The following is a 19610-nucleotide window of genomic DNA, read 5'->3' as shown; positions in this document are numbered from 1 at the left end:
TTCCCGGGTGTTCAAACCTGGTCCTGATTTCCGGAACTTCCACCACCTCGAGCGCAAAAAAAATTACTGCGTTAAGATGCCCGATGGGCTCGTTTGGGAATTGAACCCGGGACCTCTCGCACATTAATAAAATGAAATTCGCAAGGCGAGAATCATGCCACTAGAACAACGAGCCACCTGTACTACAACGTGCAGTCAAAGGATCTTTTTCTTGTCACCCATAGTGTATCAAACAAAAGCGAATTACTGTTCCTGCTGGAAATCTTTTGGAATGTTTTAGAAACCCCGGGGACGACTCCAACCAGTGGAGAGTTTCCCTCCTCATTTCCATGAACTTTCAGTTTTGCTGGGATTCCTTGATGCCCGCACTAGGTCAAATGCTTCCCTGAACATAAGTGAACACTTGAACCTCATGGCTTGAGTTCAGCTGTTTCTCCATGTTTGGACCAAGGCTGCAAAGAGGTCAGAATGTGATTTAAAAGATGCCATACATGGGTTGGTTGTGTGTTCAGAAAATTGTCAAATGGAATTCAATCCCAGAAAGTTTGGGGTAATGCATTTGGGGAGGGCAGACAAAGAAAGGGAACACTCAATAAATGGGAAGATATTGAGACAGGTTGTGGAAGGGAGACACTTTGGAGTGCATGTCCACATTTCCCTGAAGGTGGCAAGACAGGGGGACAAGGTGGTAACGGAATGTTTTCCTTTATTGAACGAAGTATTGAATACAAAAACAGGGATATAATGCTGGAAATCTATAAAACGCTGGTTAGGCCACGGTTGGAATTTTGTGCACAGTTCTGGTCATCACATTACAGGAAGGACACAAATGCTCTGGAGGGTGTGCAGAGAATATTTAAAAGAATGCTACAAGGGCTTGAAAATTGCAGCTGTGAGGAAAGGTTGGATATTCAAGGGTTGTTTTCCTTAGGACAGTGGAGGTTGAGGGGTGACCTAATTGAGGTGCAAGAAGATTATGAGCGACCTAGGTCTGGGGATCAGGACCAGTTGAGTTTCTCTGGCAGAGAACCACCAGAGACACAAAGGGCTGAATGGGCTTTCTCTGTGGTGTAACTATTCTAAGATTCCATGTGCATAAGTGCCGGATTCATTCTGTATCGCACTGTCCCTGGTAAAGGATTTGAGTGTCTGATTCCTGATGTATTTGTCAGCCTCTGGGAATGTGTCATTCATTCTGCATTGCTCTGTCAGGAAAACTATGTGAGTGCGGGATTCATTATGTATTGGTCAGTCTCTGGGGATGTGTGTGATTGTATGATTCACTCTGCATTGCTCTGTCTCTGGTGCACTATGTGAGTGTGGGATTCATTATGTATTGGTCAGTCTCTGGGGATGTGTGTGAGTGTATGATTCACTCTGCATTGCTCTGTCTCTGGTGCACTATGTGAGTGTGGGATTCAATATGTATCCGTGAGTCTCTGAGGTACTTTGAAAATCAGTATTCATTCTACCAAGAATATACTTCATTGGGCCATTTGGACACATTGGTACATTATTGCTACCATCTTCAACCCAGTTTACTTTATGTAATATTACCTGTTTATCCATGAAATCTATTCCCTCTCCTATGCTTATCTTGCTTTCCCTGAAATACAGCTGTGCTAATCGTCTTGACTGCTCAACATCACAGCCAGTTCCAAATTCTACCGACTCAGTGGGAAAACAAGGTAATATCGAATTCTCTTTGAATTGATTGTTGACACCTCTATGTCCACCCTATTACATCCCATATTGAGCTGTTTCTGCAACACACACAGTTAATGTCATTGTATCAAAATCCTGGAACTCCCTCCCTCACAGCACTGTGGGTCTAACTACACCACAGAGACTGCAGCGGTCCAAGAAGGCAGCTCACCACCACCTTCTCAAGGTCACTTAGGAATGGACAATACATGCTGGCCGAGCCAGCGAATCTCATATCCATTGAATTAATAAAAAAAGTTCCGCTCTGTTGCACTTCTCAGCTCTGGCCAGTAGATGTCAGCACACTCAGAGAGCGACAGAACAGACAAGAAGCGTTCACATTTTATTGGACGGCGAAGGGAGGTATTTGGTTCAATGCAGATCAGTCAATGGCACTCTGTACCTGTGGTATTGTAAAGTAAGTGTGGGAATCATATGTTTCTTTCATCACTTGGTTCTGTTTGTGTGCATGAGATTCATTCTGTATCTGTCAGTGGGATTAATTTTACATCTGTCAATCTTTGGTATTATAAAACATTGTGAGATTCAATTGCAGTTTTCCCAATCATCGGTATTGTATGTGAAAGTAGAATTTACAGTGTGTGTGTTAGTGTGTGGTCTTCCATTTGTATCCATCAGCATCTGTTACTCTATGTGATGCTTGGACTCTTTCTAAATCTCTCAGTGGTACAATTGGTGTGTCATATTTCTTTAGTATCACTCAGATTCAGCTATTGTGAGTGAGTGCAGTGACCAGCCTGTATCTTTCAGCATCTGGCACTGAAAATATGCTTGAGAATTATTCTCTACTTCTGTGTGAGTGTGGGATTCATTATATAACTTTCAGTCTCTGGGACTAATTATAAGTTTGGATTCATTCCACATACATTATCAGCAGAACAACAAGCCACTGATATGGTAGGTTTAAAGCAAACAATGTGTGTAAGCTTTGGCTGAGTATTAAATCTCTGGAGGAAACACCACGTTTATTCTGGTTTCGTCAATTATTTGCCTGTTGGAAAAAAGTACATTTTAGGACTCAATACAGGTGGAGTGGAAGATACCGATTCCAACAATTTAACCTCTATAAATAATCATTGTGAATGGTTTGAGAGACTTTAGACAGGCTCTAGCACTGATTGGTCAGTCCATTCCCAATCCTAATCTTCAACCAATCGGAGAGCCGGGTAACAGGAATTGGAAGTGCCGATTGGCTTATATTTTCAAATTCGAAAAGCCCGCCAGTTTGAGGGGGGGGGGGGGAAAGATTATAGCCGAACGGCTAAATTTCCAGGCAACAATTTTAATCTCACGCTTTAGGAGCTGTAATATTGCATTCTGCGTCACAGAATCCTGGCGCTATTTTAGGAACAGATTAAATTTGTCAATCGCTTATCTGTAACCGGCGGTAACAAAGCAGCGATTTAAAACAGAGCCAATCTCAGCTCACTGGAAACGCAATAACATAGGTTACCAACCGACTCCTTCATACAGGTTTCATCGGACAGAGAGAAACGGCTGATATCTGATCCTGTCCCCGTAAAGCGGCCGGGAATGTTACAATCGGAAGAGCGGAGCGCTCCAGCAGCCACACGCTCAGCATTGCTGCCCTTTCTCAGGAGCCTGTGAACACGGCCCGCGGGGAACTGCAGTCCAGCCCGGGAGGAGCGAGACTTGGCTTTGGCTTTGTCCTGGGCTCTACCGCCGGTCTTTCTACAATCTTACACACACTTACACCACGAATGAAGAATTCCTCTCGCACTCACCCTTTCCCTATCTTCTGGGGAATGTAGTCGGCCACTTTTGAAAGCCCAGTCATGAGCTTGTGTGATACACAGCGCGAAATGATCTGATCAGGGTAGCCATTACCCTGCAGGATGCCTTTGATGAGCCCGATTTCAGCATCAAGCTTGCACGGTGAGCAAATGGCTCGGGCCCGATTCACAAAGTTGCTGATAAGACCAATCTTACAGAGCGTGGAACTGTAAGAATCCCAACGCGTATTTTAACTAATGTAGATAATTGTGGTCTGACCACAGATAAGGCTGAAAATAAATCACTACTGCGATGGCCGGGAATCGACCCGGGTCAACTGCTTGGAAGGCAGCTATGCTCACCACTATACCACCATCGCACACTTCTTCAAATTACAGTCAGCATTTACAGTACCGCGAAACACACCATATCTTTGGCATCTTGTGTCTGATTGATAAACTGTTTTGCAATAATTCTCACCATGTTTATGTTGTTTCACACACATTTAAAATGTCCCCAAAGAAGTTACCTCTTTGCACGTCTCACGTGCAGCCAGCAGATGGCACCAGTCCACATAAATTCTCTCCTGCTGTTTCTGTGGACACATCGAGACAGGAAAAGGTCTGTTGCTGCCCGGGGATCGGGCCGTGAAACAGACAAAGATAGTGACCAACTACAACGGCCCCATGTAGATATCCACAAAGTTCAGAACAATAACAAAATGCAACTTATCCTGGAAGGGATGAGGAAGTTCTCTCTGAAATAACTACACCAACACTTCCCTTAAAATAATTGATTTACTGTCACTAATTCAATACCAACCGTTTAAATTTCAGCCGGTATTCATTTCCAGTTCTTAGACAGACACTTTCACTGACCGGTTCAATCTTTGCAAAACTTTTCGAATTCCCGCTCAATAAACTAAATTACAGGCCCGTGATCCGATTTTATCTTGTTCTTAGTCCCATTAATTTGTGATACCTGCAGACTAACTGGTTTAGAGGCTGGTGTGTTTGTGACCTTCGTTCTCCTTCTCTGCCTGATCCTCATACCTCTTGACTGCCTTGTAGATTACAAATCTCTCCAACTCAACCTTGGCCAAACCCCGCGTCACAACTCAAACCCAAACACATTATATTCTCCAATTCAGCTGGAAAAGGGGTTAGTAAAAGTCTCAATGCTTCTGGGAGGGGAGTTGTGTGTTAATGGAATAGAAGATGTCCGAGAAATGGAAGCAGACTGTTTGTCTGTTTGTAGAAGCGACTGGAATGAGGCGGGGATATTGCTGACAGGTCTGGATTTAAAAGATGCGGGTTTCTAACTATAGATAAACAAGATGTTCCATTGAGTAAGATTTGTTTCGAGCGCCCTGTTCACTAATGGTGCCCAGAATTCGGAAACAAATCAGTTCGAACAGGCAGGAGGCGGAGCTTGATGATCACAGACTCTGTTCTGTCTGTCACTCAGTCTCCTCCCCGCCCCGCCTCTCACTCTCTGTCCCGTTCTCAGTCAGGTCCGGGCGGGCTATTTAAAAGAGGAAGGTGAAGCAGCTCGTCTCTCATAGTCTGCAGCGATCTGAGTGAAGAATCATCATGTCTGGAAGAGCGAAAGGAGGCAAAGGACTGGCTAAAGACGGAGCAAAGCGGCACCGCAAAGTGCTTCGTGATAATATCGAGGGCATCACCAAACCAGCAATCCGCCGCCTGGCTCGCCGTGGCGGTGTCAAGCGGCACTCGGGTTTGATCTATGAGGAGATTCGCGGGGCGCTGAAGGTTTTCCTGGAGAATGTGATCAGGGATGCGGTCACCTACACTGAACACGCCAAGCGCAAGACGGTCACGACCATGGATGTGGTGTACGCTCTGAAACGCCAGGGCCGCACTCTCTATGGTTTCGGCGGCTGAACAACTCGACCCTTTCTACCAAACACACAGCAAAGGCTCTTTTAAGAGCCACCCAAAACGTCACATTAAGAGCACTGACCTGGGAACGGGAGCGAGAAATCTCAAACTGTAACTGAATGAAAAGCAGCTTTAGCCTCATTTCGTTCTCTTTCTGTCACTAGTTCATTTATTAAGGTTGTTGGTGTTTTAAGTGGGGATTGGAGCGGTGTATTACCTCCCCATACCCCACTCTCCCACTCCAATATAGTGGAAGAACGACTCACTCCATTTTCTCTTCAATATCTATTAAACCGTCACATGAATAAAACCCATACAGTTCATGATGTTTATGTGGGAGACCCGGAACTGTCGGTAGTCATGGTGATTTCGCCCATGAATAGGAGCTTTCTACCCTCCTGTTATAAACAGATCAGGTAAAGATTCCGAATTGAAACCGGGTTGAAAGGCATGTAGAGCCAAAATGAGACTTTTCTCAGGTTTTATACTAATGTCTTTTGCAGCGAAACTAGAATTTTTAATGAAAATGGTGGAAAATTTCAACAGGTCTGGCAGCATCTGTGTGGAGAGAGGGAATTATCTCTTCGGATGGGCATGACGCTTCTTCAGAGCCAGAATGAAATGAGTTCAAACAGTGAGCAGCCCTTTCACAGACTCTGCGAGTGGCTCTGAAAAGAGCCTTTGGGTTATTAGATTAAAGAATGGCCGCTTCACTTGGTCTTCGAGGCCGCAGCGGCGCTGGTTTTCTTGGGCAGCAGCACGGCCTGGATATTAGGCAGCACCCCGCCCTGAGCGATGGTCACCCCTCCCAGCAGCTTGTTGAGCTCCTCGTCGTTGCGGACGGCCAGCTGCAGGTGTCTGGGGATGATGCGGGTCTTCTTGTTGTCCCGGGCCGCGTTACCGGCCAGCTCGAGGATTTCAGCCGTCAGATACTCGAGGACAGCAGCCAGATAGACCGGGGCTCCGGCACCCACACGCACAACATAGTTGCCCTTTCTCAGGAGCCTGTGAACACGGCCCACCGGGAACTGCAGTCCAGCGCGGTGGGAGCGAGACTTGGCTTTGGCTTTGTCCTGGGCTCTACCGCCGGTCTTTCTACAATCTTACACACACTTACACCACGAATGAAGAATTCCTCCCGCACTCACCCTTCCCCAAACTTCTGGGGAATGCAGTCGGCCGACTTCTGAATGGTCAAGGTGTTCGGAATCGCATTGGGTAGCTTTTGTAACCAATCAGAGAGCAGCTTATTTCACCAACCTAAAAACATCAAAAAGAAAAACAAAACAAAAGACCGCGGATGCTGGAAATCTAGCAAAAAATAAAAATACCTGGATAAACTCAGCAGCTCTGACAGCATCTGCGGAGGGGAATACAGAGCGATCTGATGAAGACTCATACGGACTCGAAACGTCAACTGTATTCCCCTCCGCAGATGCTGTCAGACCTGCTGAGTTTATCCAAGATCAAAAAGAAAATGGACCGTAGATTGAGCCAAACTGGCAGAGCTGAAACAGGTTTACAAATTGAACATTAGCGCCAACGTATTTGAGTGTGGCTGAAAAAAGAGACATGTCAAAGCTTTTCCTTCTGCCCTCAACAGGACACTCGCAAGAAAACCAATGTAAGGGGAAGACAACAATTTATACTGATAGAGAATATACTTCAGGGTGGAAAGTGACCGTCTTAGGCCCGGTCATGAGCTTGTGTGATACACAGCGCGACATGATCTGATCAGGGTAGCCATTACCCTGCAGGATGCCTTTGATGAGCCCGATTTCAGCATCAAGCTTGCACGGTGAGCAAATGGCTCGGACCCGATTCACAAAGTTGCCGATAAGACCAATCTTACAGAGCGTGGAACTGTAAGGATCCCAACGCGTATTTTAACCAGTGTAGAGAATTGCGGTCTGACCACGGGTAAGGCGGAAAATAAATCACTACTGCGATGGCCGGGAATCGAACCCGGGTCAACTGCTTGGAAGGCAGCTATGCTCACCACTATACCACCATCGCACACTTCTTCAAATTACAGTCAGCATTTATAGTACCGCGAAACACACCATATCTTTGGCATCTTGTGTCTGATTGATAAACTGTTTTGCAATAATTCTCACCATGTTTATGTTGTTTCACACACATTTAAAATGTCCCCAAAGAAGTTACTTCTTTGCACGTCTCACGTGCAGCCAGCAGAGGGCACCAGTCCACAATAAATTGGCTCCTGCTGTTTCTGTGGACACATCGAGACAGGAAAAGGTCTGTTGCTGCCCAGGTAACGGGCCGTGAAACAGACAAAGATAGCGACCAACTACAACGGCTCCATGTAGATATCCACAAAGTACCGAACAATAAAAAAATGCAACTTATCCTGGAAGGGATGACTAGGTTCTCTCTGAAATAACTACAACAGCACCTCCCTTAAAATAATTGTTTTGCTGTCACTAATTCAATACCATTGCTGACTGGTCTGGATTTAAAAGATCCCGGTTTCTAACTATAGATAAACAAGATGTTCCATTGAGTAAGATTTGTTTCGAGCGCCCTGTTCACTAATGGTGCCCAGAATTCAAAAACAAATCAGTTCGAACAGGCAGGAGGCGGAGCTAGATGATCACAGACTTTGTTCTGTCTGTCACTCAGTCTCCTCCCCGCCCCGCCTCTCACTCTCTGTCCCGTTCTCAGTCAGGTCGGGGCGGGCTATTTAAAAGAGGAACTTGAAGCAGCTCGTCTCTCATATTCTGCAGCGATCTGAGTGAAGGTTCATCATGTCTGGCAGAGGGAAAGGAGGCAAAGGACTGGGTAAAGGCGGAGCAAAGCGGCACTGCAAAGTGCTTCGTGATAATATCCAGGGCATCACTAAACCAGCAATCCGCCGCCTGGCTCGCCGTGGCGGTGTCAAGCGGCTCTCGGGTTTGATCTATGAGGAGACTCGCGGGGTGCTGAAGGTTTTCCTGGAGAATGTGATCAGGGATGCGGTCACCTACACTGAACACGCCAAGCGCAAGACGGTCACTGCCATGGATGTGGTGTACGCTCTGAAACGCCAGGGCCGCATTCTCTATGGTTTCGGCGGCTGAACAACTCGACCCTTTCTACCAAACACACAAAAAGGTTCTTTTCAGAGCCACCCAAAACGTCACATTAAGAGCACTGACCTGGGAACGGGAGCGAGAAATCTCAAACTGTAACTGAATGAAAAGCAGCATTAGCATCATTTCATTCTCTTTCTGTCACTAGTTCATTTATTAAGGTTGTTGATGTTTTAAGTGGGGAGTGGAGCGGTGTATTACCTCCCCAGACCCCACTCTCCCACTCCAATATAGTGGAAGAACGACTCACTCCATTTTCTCTTCAATATCTGTTAAACCGTCACATGAATTAAACCCATACAGTTCATGATGTTTATGTGGGAGACCCGGAACTGTCGGTAGTCACGGGGATTTCGCCCATCAGTAGGAGCTTTCTACCCGCCTGTTATAAACAGATCAGGTAAAGATTCCGAATTGAAACCGGGTTGAAAGGCATGTAGAGCCAAAATGAGACTTTTCTCAGGTTTTATACTAATGTCTTTTGCAGCGAAACTAGAATTTTTAATGAAAATGGTGGAAAATTTCATCAGGTCTGGCAGCATCTGTGTGGAGAGAGGGAATTATCTCTTGGAATGGGCATGACGCTTCTTCAGAGCCAGAATGAAATGAGTTCACACAGTGAGCAGCCCTTTCACAGACTCTGTGAGAGGCTCTGAAAAGAGCCTTTGGGTTATTAGATTAAAGAATGGCCGCTTCACTTGGTCTTCGAGCCGCAGCGGCGCTGGTTTTCTTGGGCAGCAGCACGGCCTGGATATTAGGCAGCACCCCGCCCTGAGCGATGGTCACCCCTCCCAGCAGCTTGTTGAGCTCCTCGTCGTTGCGGACGGCCAGCTGCAGGTGTCTGGGGACGATTCGTGTCTTCTTGTTGTCCCGGGCCGCGTTACCGGCCAGCTCGAGGATTTCAGCCGTCAGATTCTCGAGCACAGCCGCCAGATAGTCCGGGGCTCCGGCACCCACACGAACAGCATAGTCGCCCTTTCTCAGGAGCCTGTGAACACGGCCAACCGGGAACTGCAGTCCAGCGCGGTGGGAGCGAGACTTGGCCTTGGAGCGATCTTTACCGCCGGTCTTTCCTCTTCCAGACATTTCACAATCTCACAAACGCTTTCACAGGACTGAAATCATTTGTTGGGCAGCAAGTGTCTAAGTGTCTGTATCATGTTGCTATGAACAGAAAGTATCGGAGTCACATTATTTTCAGTTTGCAGTCATCTTGTAGTTGCAGAAATAAATTGATTTCAGCATGATGGGAGGATTGCTGATTCGGTTCTTATTTATCATCAATGAAAACTGAGTTCGATTACAGTGAATGCATAACTCAGCGTCTTCAGTAATATTTCAAACAGCAAGTTCCCCATGTATAGAAATACCCACCTTTCTCCCTTTTGTCTAATATATTTGGTGAATAGAAATCTATCAAAGTGATATTTAAAATTGCAGTGTTGTTTCCGGAAGGGAGCTCTGAAATTCTCATCCCCGTTTGTTTATAGAGTTGGTTTCGAATTTCACCTACGGAAAGCTCTGAATGTTTTACTGCCCCCAGTGCCACCAGCTCCTATCCCCCACCTAACCTCTCCCATCCTCTAACCCGCTACCCCCCACCTCTCCCACCCACCAAACTCCACCTCCACCCCGCCCCACTCCCCGCCCCAGTCCCTGGATTGCCAATCATCGGAAACAGTTCCTCACTCTGACACGATCGCCTCAACATCTCCGAACCTTCGGTAGAATTTCTTTTCAAACAGGGAAGAAGGAATTCCTTTCGAAGCGGTTTGGATGAAGGGGATGTTCTGTGTTTTTATTTCAGGAATTAAGCAGCGATTGAGTGAAGGTCAAGGAGCAAAGATTTAGAGAGGACAAAAAATTGCAGCGACATTTTGAGGAGAGGTGCGGACAATAGGAACTGACTTCATGATCCAAAATCAATCTGAGATCCCGAGGCCAAGGGTCTGGGAATCAGTGGATCATTCAAAAATCCAAGAGACATAAATGCAGCACAGTTTTTATGGACACGGCATTATCCGGCTGGAAGGAATGGTAGCCTGGTCCAAATGGATCAGGCGTCTGACTTCAATGTACATTATGATGTAATCAGAAGATAGCAGTTTCTTGTCCTGTCCCGTTGCTTTATACAGAAACCTGGTGGAACGTCCAGTAAACCAGGTTCCCACTCGTCAGCTGCAAGTTCTGCTTTTTCTTCCAAACAATGCGGAGCTCTTTCTCAGAATGTATTTCCTTGTTACTTCGTGCATTCATCCCTCACTCATCTTTGGATTGTGTTTCGTTACTAAGAAATCCACAATGTCTGATTAATGTCGATAAAATATTGATATTTCCAATGGAACAAAAGGTTTTGCATCAATCAGTTTAATAAAATGCTGCGGAGGGAATTCCAATTTCCTCATCAAGCGGCTGAATGATTCGCTGAATGTTCAGTTGTTGTTTCCAGGGATGAAAGATGATGTCACTGGTCTCGGAATCCAGAGGCCCAGGCTCATCTCTAGGGGCAAGTGTTCAAATCTCACCGTGGCAGCTCGTGGAATTTAAATTCAATTATTTCATGATTCTTGAATTGAAAGCTGGTCTCTGTAATGACGGCCATGAAACTATCGTCGATTGTACTAAAAAAAACCATTTGGTTCATCAATGCACTTAAGAGGAAACATTCTGCCGTCCTGACCTGGTCTGGTTTACATGTGACTCCATGCACATGGGAATATGGTTGACTCTTATCTGCCCTCGGAAATCACTGAGCAAGCCATCCAGTTCGAGGGAGATTAGGGAGGGCCGGAAGTTCTGGCCGTGCAATTGACGCCCACATCCCACAAAATAAGAATAATTAAGAGAAAATTAAGAGAAAAACAATGCAATGCGTGGTATACAAGGACGAAAGGATTGACAGTTTGGATCTTTATTCTCTTGTAATAACAAGGCTGAGGGGTGGCCTAACGTTTGTATTTCAAATAGTGAAACCACCTCAAGTGCGAAAAAGGTTCCGGCATTACGACGGGCTCGCCCGGGAATTAAACCCGGGACGACTCGTACATTAATTCAATGAAAATCCCAAAGCGAAAATCATGCCCCTAGTCCAACGAGCCACCTGTACTGCAAAATGCCGTCAAGGAATATTTTCATTGTCACCCATAGTGTATCAAATAAAAGCGAATTACTGTTCCTGCTGGAAATCTTTTGGAATGTATTAGAAACCCCGGGGACGACTCCAACCAATGGAGAGTTTCCCTCCTCATTTCCATGAACTTTCAGTTTTGCTGGGGTTCCTTGATGCCCGTACTAGGTCAAATGCTTCTCTGAACATTAGTGAACACTTGCACCTCACGGCTTGAGTTCAACTGTTTCTCCATTTTTGGACCAAGGCTGCAAAGAGGTCAGAATGTGTTTTGAAAGATGCCATACATGGTTTGCTTGAGTGCTCAGAAATTTGGCAAATGGAATTCAATCCCAGAAAGTTTGAGGTAATGCATTTGGGGAGGGCAGACAAAAAAGGGAACACTCAATAAACTGGAGGATATTGAGACAGGTTGAGGGACTGAGACACGTTGGAGTGCATGTTCACATTTCCCTGAAGGAGGCAAGACAGGGGGACAAGGTGGTAACGGAATGTTTTCCTTTATTGAACGAAATATTGAATACAAAAACAGGGATATAATGCTGGAAATCTATAAAACGCTGGTTAGGCCACAGCTGGAATATTGTGCACAGTTCTGGTCATCACATTACAGGAAGGACACAAATGCTCTGGAGGGAGTGCAGAGAATATTTAAAAGAATGCTACAAGGGCTTGAAAATTGCAACTGTGAGGAAAGGTTGGATATTCTAGGGTTGTTTTGCTTAGAACAGAGGAGGTTGAGGGGTGACCTAATTGAGGTGCAAAAAGATTATGAGGGACCTAGATCGGGTAGACAGTAAAGACTTGTCTTCCCTAGCTCAGAGGTCAATTACCTGGGGGCATAGATTTGAGGTGATTGGCAGAAGGATTAGAGGGGACACGAGGAACATCTTTTTCATGCAGAGGGTGGCGGGTGTCTGGAATTCACCGCCTAAATCGGTGGTTGAGGCTGAAACGACCAACTCATTGGAAAGGCACTTGAATCTGCGCCTGAAGCGCTGTCACCTGCAAAGCTACGGACCAGGTACAGGAAAGTCCGATTAAAATCAGCGGCTAGCTCTTTTTTTTGGCGGCACAGACATGACAGGCTGAATGGCCTATTTCTGCATCGTAATGTTTCCATAGTGTCATGGCGTCTGTGGTGTTTCCGAGAGGGTAAGGCGATGGACTGTTAGTGAACTGTGCTTTCCTTATCGGTGTTTCCATTGATGCTTGGCTGTGTTTGGTGTCGCTGCCGGTTGTGTTAATGAAATTAAACACACACAAGCAGGGAAAGCAATATTACCTACAGCTCAGTGAAAGGGAAATAGGGTCGTTCGATTTATTTGGTTAAAACACAGGAGAAATCCTGATTTGTCCAAAAAGTAAAGATGTCACAATGATTACGGAGCCCAGCGGCGATTGGTGAGGCGGCGGGGTGACGGGCCAGCAAGTGAATGGTGAGATTTCAAAGGACGCACGTCGATAACGTCAGCGGTAGCGCGCATGCGCCTAGGGAAGGGGCCGGTGCCAACTTCACGTTCCAGCCGAAGAGTGATGACGTCAGCGGGACCCGCAAACAAAGTGTTGTTGGCTTCTTTGTATTTGTGAGCATTTAGCCTAAGGTAGTTCTGGAATCACTAATGTGCTACTCCAATGCAATTGATGAGGTCAGATTGCACAGACTTGTCTTGTAATAGCTTGAATTCGAAGATTAAGACTTCCTCTGATTGATATTCACCATGATTAAATGAATTAATCGGGTAGTTAGAGAGGAGCTACTTCGTCTAGTGGGGAGTGTCCAAACCAAGGGGGAATTGTTCGGGAGTAATGACGAGATGCACATCTTCAAAGAAGAGTAATGGGAATCTGGAAGTCTCTCCCACAAAAACTTGCTGAGGCCGGGCATCAACCGAAAATTTCAAAAATCACATTCATGACTTTTGTGCAGTGACTGCAGCGCAACTTCACCAGAATGTGAATGGGACAACAGTCTTAAATTATGGGGACAGGTTAGAATCATAGAATCATCGAATGGTTATAAATCAGGAGGAGGCCATTCATCCCGCCATGTCCATGCCAGTCTCCCAGAGTCGTATTGTATTCCCGTGAGTTTGAAGACATAGTGTGTAATCATTCAGTGAATTTCAGTCTGTGGAACTCTGTGTGCCGGTAAAACTCAATCCGCATTTATCAAACCCTGATATTGTAATTGAGTGGGGAAATCATTACTTTGTCTATCAGCCTCTGGTACAACTTGTGCATGTGAGAATCGTTACCTACCAGTTAGTGGCATTGTATGCGCGCACGTATGTATGTGTGTGTGTGTGTGTGTTTGTGTGTGTGTGTCTGTGCCTGTGTGTGTGAGAGACAGGGGACTGTGGTGTATCATGATTTTACTATCAGTCTCTGGTGTTAGATGTGAATGTTGAATCCATCCTCTGTCAGTCTCTGATACAGTGTGAGATGTTGAGTTTAATTATTTATCAGTTCATGGTACTCTGTGAATGTGAGAATCATTTTGTGCCTGTTGGCTTCTTGTCTTCGATGTGGATTTGGGAGTGATTCTGAAACTGCATCTCTCATTTCTGGTACGGTACGTGGATGCAGGTTTCAATGTGCATTCTATATGTGCTATTGCATGCGAGTGTGGGATCAGTTCCATGTTTGTCAGCCTCAGGTGCTGTGTGTGATGGATTGTATCATTCTGTGAACCTTGGTCTAATGCGGAATGTGAATTTTAGGCTCATGCTGTAAATGTCAGTCTCTGGTTTGAGTATGGGATACATTATGTATCTGTCAGTACAGCTACAAGATACAGCAGCTGCTGGACGTCTCTGATTCTTTGAATGTGGGATTTGTTCTGAGTCTGTCAGTCCAATTTACTGTCTGGAAGTGCGTGATTGTGTCTGTCAGTCTGTTACCGTCTGTGAGTTTGTGATTGAATTTTCGAGCCTCTGTTACTGACTGTGATTGTGTGATTTTATCTGTCTGTACTTGGTACTGTCGGTGAGTGTGTGATTGTATCTATCATTCTCTGTTAAAGTGTGTGAGAGTGTGGTTGCACCTGTCACTCTCTGTTGCTGTCCGTGAGTGTGTGATTGTATTTGTCAGTCTCTCCTACTGCCTGTGAGTGTTTGACTGCAACTCTCAGTCTCTGCCACTGCCTGTGATTGTGATTGCATCTGTCAGTGTCTGTTACAGCCTGTGAGTGTGTGATTGTATCTGTCTGTCAGTGTCTGTTACTGTTTGAGAGTGTGTGATTGTCTCTGTCAGTCTTTGTTACTGTCTGTGAATGTGCGATTTTACCTGTCTGTCTCTGAAAATACTTTGCAAACCTGCATTCATTCTACCCAGAAGGCACCATATATAAAACAGCCATTTGGTCTAATTGGCACATTTCTCCGCAAGATCCGCCAGCCAGACTGCTTCACGTTACAATACCTGCTTATCCCTGAAATCCATTCCCCCTCCTATACTTATCGAGCTTTCCCTTAACAATGTTTCTGCTATTCGTCTGAACTGCTCCTTAAGATAAACACTTCCAAATTCTACCGACTATACGGGAAAATAAGTTAAAACCGACTTCTTTATTGGATTTCCTACTGACATTTATCTGTCTACCCGATCAGATCCCACCACCAATTCCTCGCATTGACCTGCTTCTGCAAAATTGATCATCAAAATTTCTTCCCGTCTGTTGCAGTTTTCGCTTAAGACCAGTAGATGTCAGCACACTCCGGTAGAACGAAGTTTAGAAATCATTGGGTGACACAGCAGACAAGAATTGTTCACATTTTATTGGATCTGGGAGGAGGGATTTAGGAATGCTAAGAGCGGAGATGACATTTTATTGAATTCTGGTGTACCCAGCTGGGGTAATAAGGTTGTGATAAAACCATCAGCCTGTTCTATGCGTGACTGCGATACATTCTTCTCTGCCCTTATCTGGTCCAGCTTGTGAATGTGGGATTCATTCTGTATCTATCACTCACTGGTGCTGTGTGAGCGTGTGAGAGACATTCTGAACCTGTCAATCTTCTCTATTCTATGGCAGTGTCGATACGTTGTCAGTGGAACTATATGTGAGTGTTGGATTTATTTTGTATCGCTAATTCTCTGGTACAGTGCATCTGTGTTATTTTCCATCTATATATTTCATTTCCTGACTCTGAGACAGCTGGGACACATTCTTAACCTGTCAGTGGAACTGGACGTGTGGAAGGATTTTGCTCTTTTTGTCCGCTTCTGGTAATGTGAGTGTTGAAGTCACTCTGTATCTGTCATTCGCTGGTACAATATATCTGTGCCATTTCAGTCTGTACCTTGCATTTTCCGATACTGTTTGTTGTTATTGAACAAAGAACAGTGGAAAAAAATAACTGCACAAAAACGATTAGAACAGTTGTACAAACAAAATCTATTGCAGGTATCAGGTGAGATGTGTGAAGGACACATTTAAATCAGCGGCTGCTTGTTTGCGGTTGGATACTTAGCTGAAATGGGAGCGGGAATAAGAAACATGGCTCGAGCAAAAGCTCCAGCGGGCAGCTCAACTCAGGGAACAGTGCATGGATTGGGCTGTTTCTGAATGTCACAAAATTGTTGTAAAATCGCTCAAAACACCCGGTCAGCAGAAGCAGATTGGTGTCTTACTGCAGTGGAGTCAGACATTGTTTGAAGGTTTTCCATTTCCGATGGTTCCTAATGACTGTTATTTGAAAGGTTACATTGATAACTTTTGTATCTTTTATTTAATCTATTCTACGGTTAAATTAGTTATTTTTTTTGCAGACAAATATTTGGAGGAACCAGATTATTCCTCGACATAAGGGAAATGTTCCCCAGCCAGTTCCAACACAAAGCAGGTACAGCATCACTCACAATGCACAAGATACTGACAGCTCATTAGATCCACTCTCACAAAGAAAATGAGTGTTCAGTCCCACACTGTTCCCAAGGTAAGAGACAACTTTTCAATCCCAGATTCAACAGAGCAGACAAAGCTGATTTTTTTTCATTCCCGACCAACCCAGCGAACATCAACCACAGGATTAAAAAAAATACACGCCCAGTGGCAGATTTAAATACACTGAGTCACCTTGGTCACAAATTAAATAAAAACTCTTCGCTAGAAATGACAACAACTAACTGATTGTAACATAATGAATAATGTGCAATTATTCAGGGCTACATATTGCAAACCAATCCAAAAAAATCTCACCATGATTCAGACGATTCAACAGCAATTCCTTTACTACAAACTGCAGGAATTAGATACCAGGATATGTATCCAATTGACGTGTATGTTACCATTCACAATTGTTTTCACAGAGCTGCACATTGAATACCATTTCACAATTCCCACACAACTACTGAATGTAACCTCTGGCTATAAAATACATCAATTGCATGTAATACATTAAATGTCAAGGTAAACATACATTGATACATTAAGAGGGTGTTAAACAAATAGTTTCCAACATGATACCAGTATAGTTCAGGGGCAGAATTATCTCCCACTTACATACAGCACCAGAGACACATAGATACAGAATGAATCCTACACACACTGATAACCAGAGAATCAAAGAGGTAGAATTAATCCCACATTCACCTAGTCCCAAGAGATTGATGAAAATAAAGGAATTCCAAAACATGTCAGAGAATGACAACGACAGAATTATTCTTACATCTACCTGCTGTACCAGAGGCTGAATGATCCAGAATGTGGCCCATGGTCATAGAAATAACCAGGATGAAATCTATATAATAAATACCACGGTCATTTACACTACCTGAAACCGAAGGATACAAAAATAATCTCATGAACATGGAGTAATGGAGATTAGAAAATACAGGAAAAATCTCACAATGACATTAAGTACCAAATACTGACAGGTACAAGTTAATCTTGAACTCATGCACTGCACCAGGCACTGAAAAACACAAATAGAGTAGCACATTCACAGGCAATAGTATAGACAGAGAGAGCTTGAATAAATCATACTCACTGTCATCAAGGTGCTAATGAAAACTGAGTTAATCCACACACACATTGGAAGCATGTCCACACTCACATAATGTTCCACAAGCTGAAAAGTACTGAATTAATCCAACTTCATACAGGGTACCAGCAATTGAAATGTAGAAATCAAACCACAGGCATGCACAAAAACATGAGAAAAAAGTTTGAAAAACATAGAGTCAATCCAACAGTAACAAAATATTGCCGCAAGTTAGCACACAAAAAAAAACCCACTCAAAATGTTTGACAGTGTCAGTATCAACTTCAAGCTCACACTTAGCTCCAGATGTTGACAGATTCAGATAGAATCTCAATCTCACAGATAGTACCAGGTCGAATCAATTGCACTCTTGCAAGCAGTAACAGAGACTGAGTAATACAGAGATGAAAAACACACATTCACAGACTATACAAGATGCGGCAATATAGAATTAATGCAACACGATCACAGTACACAGGATAGTGAAAGCACAAAAGGAAACACACTTTCTCAATTAATAAGAGCAATGATGATACACAATGTATTCCACACACACACAGTATCAGAAAATGACATTAATAGAATTAACCCTGCAGTTCCACAAAGCACCACAGACTGACAGGTGCAAAAGAAAAACAACATATAAAGGCAGCACCAGAGGCTGATATATACAGTATGAATCAGACACTAAAAGACTGATGATTGCAGAACCAAGGTCAAACTCACGTTCACTTCCAGACACTGGCAGGGGCAGAATTGGCCCCATATTAACATACAGTAGTGGAGCCTGACATAGTCCATGAATCACAAAATCATGTTCTGTTCTGACAGGTGCATAATTCACCTCACACATTCACACTGACCATAGACAGCCAAATACGCAATTCAAATTTCTTTCATATAAAGCACCCAAGACTGAGACACACACCATTTATCTCATTCTGCACAGAGAGTTACCGCCTGAGTCCTACACTCTACTTAAGCAAGTTGTTGCAGTGTGTCTCATAGATGGTACACACTGTCCACCAGTGGTTGAGGGAGTAAATGCTTAAGCTGGTGAATGGCGAGAAAGTCAAACCCACAGCTTTATGGATGTTTTCAAGATTCTTCCGTGTTGTTGGAGGTGCACTTATCCAAGCCAGTGCAGAATATTCCATCTCTGACCAGACTTGTGATTTTTAGGTCGTGGAAAGGCTTTGGGGGACTGGGAGGTCAATCACTAGCTGCAGACAGGCTCTGATCTGTTTTTGAAGCCACAGTAATATTGTAACTGGTTATACAATGTACCTTGAACACATTTATCATAAACTAAACATCACTGAATGATGATCAGACTGACAGAAAAAAAAGAGCAAACTTACTTGGCATAGATTAAAGATAAAGTATAATTACCCTTACTCACATTCCAATAACTGAGATGTACATGGTAAGATCCACATTCAAATGTGAGGAACAGGCAGGGAAAATAAAAAAGCACACTTTCACAAATCAAGTACTGAGTAATATTTACATTTACAACCACATCCCAGAGACAGGGAAATAGGGATCAAAACCCACAATATATTATTGGGGCCAAAAACATGTACAGAATAGTACATATCTGTAATGTAAAACTGACAGGTACAGGATGAAATCGGAAACAGGCAGGTATAGACTGATACTAAAAATAAACTGACAGATACAGAATGGCACCAAATAAACTTGCCAGAATATAAAAGGTATATAAGAATGGTCTTTCATCCATACTCCAAATTGTCATGTGCAGAGTGAAATGTATACTTAAATAGCTGTACCTGACAGGCACTCAGCAGAATCCAGATTCAAATATTAGAAACTGACATGCAAAGTGCAAATCCAAAATAATGTATCAGTCTCTGACAGGTTAACAGTGATCCCACATCCAAATGCCAGAAATTAACTGATACAAGAGTTAAGTCCCTTCTTCCAGATCAGAAATTGCCAAGTACATTGGAAAACCCACATTCACATATCAGCAATTGACAAATCCAAAGTAAAATCACCATTCAGTGCAGCAGGAAATGAC

At 44.1% G+C, this 19610-nt stretch overlaps 1 protein-coding gene and 2 non-coding genes across 4 annotated transcripts in view; all 3 read right to left on the bottom strand.

Moving 5' to 3' along the window:
- The window catches only part of LOC144670298 (uncharacterized), a 940207-nt gene that overhangs the window by 813225 nt on the left and 107372 nt on the right, over nt 1-19610 (bottom strand). The gene's annotated exons all lie outside the window — the stretch shown is intronic.
- On the bottom strand, nt 3768-3838 carry trnag-ucc (transfer RNA glycine (anticodon UCC)). Its single transcript has one exon. It is a non-coding gene; the product is annotated as a tRNA-Gly (tRNA).
- On the bottom strand, nt 7305-7376 carry trnag-ucc (transfer RNA glycine (anticodon UCC)). Its single transcript has one exon. It is a non-coding gene; the product is annotated as a tRNA-Gly (tRNA).

The sequence above is a fragment of the Cetorhinus maximus genome, chromosome 31, assembly GCF_964194155.1.
Source record: "Cetorhinus maximus chromosome 31, sCetMax3.hap1.1, whole genome shotgun sequence".
NCBI lineage: Eukaryota > Metazoa > Chordata > Chondrichthyes > Lamniformes > Cetorhinidae > Cetorhinus > Cetorhinus maximus.
The sequence above is the reverse complement of the archived record's forward strand: the minus strand, read 5'-3'. Positions and strand labels throughout refer to the sequence as shown.